Genomic DNA, 1,902 nt, shown 5'->3' on the forward strand with positions numbered 1-1,902 from the left:
CCATGGGTGTGAATACTCCTGTCCTCTGGGCTATTTATATCCAGGTGTTGTTGAATTAACTAACTCCACCTCTACCTCCACCTGTAACTACGTGTCCCCCCCAGGCAGTTGCCTTTGTCCTCAGAGGAAAAAGCTAGAGTAGGGAGATGCTTCAGCTAAAGAAACTCAGGCATGGAATCATTGCTCAGCTTTATTTTCTGCAGTGACACACATTTCATTGTGTCTTGTACAACAACAGGGAAACAAAACAAGTGGGCCCCGAGCACCCAATGAGTAACTAGCAAAGGCAGGAAAAACTAAGGTCTAAGAAGGACGTGATGATTAATTCAGGAATTTAGGGCCTAGGGAAGGATGAGCTGTCTGGCATGGGCGTTTGGGCTTCAGCCCCCTTTGTCTGGCAGAGACATGGGGGGAAATGGGGGCCCAAAGCACCGCATGGTCCGCAAGAGCAGGGCAAGGTCGTCGAGGAAGCGGTTGAACACTGTCTGGAGGCTGTCACGGTCCGGGTCAACCCATCCCCTGAAAGAGAGAAAAGGAAACTCCAGCCAATAGTCAGGACTCTTAGCTAGGTTACAGCCCACACCCTGTTTGGTCCTAACACTTAGGCTCCTCCCTGTGTCCATTAACAGCCGCCCCCTTGCTTGGGGCCAGAGCCCCAGAGCCCCAGGGCCCCAGAGCCCCAGCGCCTTGCAGGACTGACACAGTCAACAAACTGCCATCCACCATGAACTCCCTGCGAATGTCAACGTGTTCTCTGAGAAGGGTCAAGGTCCCTCGGGCGACCTCCGCCTCTCCTGGATATGGGAAAGGCACCCTGAGGCTGCTGTAGAGAGTGGTCAAGGCACGGTGCTGTAGGGACCGGGCCCCCGGACCGGCCAGGCCCTCACACCCCCGCCTTGCAGCTGCCCCACATCCTGGGCGCCTCAGGCCTCCTCTCTGCAGGCTTCTGCCTCCCCCGCCTCGGCCCGCCCGGCTCTCCCTGGCCCGGACCACAGCCCTGCTCCTGGGCCCGGCCCTCGGGCCTCCGGCTTCAGCCTCGCCTCTCCTGCTCTCCATCCCTGCGCCGCTGAGTCCCAGCCGCCCCTCTCCTGACGCTTCTCTGTCCCCCCACGTTCTGGGCCACGCCGGCCACGTCAGGAAGGATACAGTTCATGCAGGTCCATCCTTGGGCTGCTGACCACGAGCACAATCTCCCCAAAGGGCCATGGGCCCCGAGGTATCTGGACAACCCGTGAAACTGTGCCACCCTGGTCACGTTCATGGCCCTCTGCTCCACTGGAGCCGTGGTAAGGGGCCTGCATGGGTGTCTCGGTTCGTCCCCTCAGAGCCCGCCCCGACGACGAGGATGAGGGCTACGCACTCCTTGAGGGGAAGAAGGCGCCTATGAAGCCCCACCCCTTTCAGACCCACAGTGCACCACGACATGCCCACGGCGCCTGCGCCAATGGGCCCTCAGGGTGGGCTGCTTTCCCCCAACCTGGTCTTCCTGCTTCAACTAGTTTTTGGTTGCCAGGCAAAGGGCTGTCCCTTGCCTCCCATCGATGGCCCCGCAAGTGTCTGATCCCCTCCAAGCTGGCCCAGCCCCGAGTCCCACAGACCCCTTTGGCCACAGAGGGACCGAGGCGTCAGGAGACCCAGCTCCGTAACGGGGGCATCTGCCAGGCTCTCCAGAGCCCTGGTAGGAACAGGCGCTGCCTCGGTCGGGCCTGGACACCCCGGAATGCCGCTGGACCCCGCGATGCCCGCAGGGTCAGCCCCACCCGTGAGCCCTGTGCTGGCCCATCCCCCATCGCTGAGTTCTGATGGGGGAGGAGATGGCCACGGGCCCAGCCCGTCCTGTCCCCTACACACACGCACACGAGGTCCAGGCCTGGGGACACAGTGGGGATGTGGATCCCAGCC

At 61.4% G+C, this 1,902-nt stretch overlaps 1 long non-coding RNA gene across 1 annotated transcript; it reads right to left on the reverse strand.

The window, feature by feature from the left end:
* Positions 1–336: 336 nt before the first annotated feature.
* On the reverse strand, positions 337–1,335 carry LOC106008685 (uncharacterized). Its single transcript, XR_015448408.1, has 3 exons — positions 1,147–1,335; positions 701–823; positions 337–519 (listed from the first exon to the last, which is right to left on the reverse strand). It is a non-coding gene; the product is annotated as an uncharacterized LOC106008685 (long non-coding RNA).
* Positions 1,336–1,902: the final 567 nt, after the last annotated feature.

This window comes from Heterocephalus glaber, unplaced genomic scaffold, assembly GCF_053883595.1.
Source record: "Heterocephalus glaber isolate CG9 unplaced genomic scaffold, H.glaber_assembly_v1.0 deba00001861, whole genome shotgun sequence".
Taxonomy (NCBI): domain Eukaryota; kingdom Metazoa; phylum Chordata; class Mammalia; order Rodentia; family Bathyergidae; genus Heterocephalus; species Heterocephalus glaber.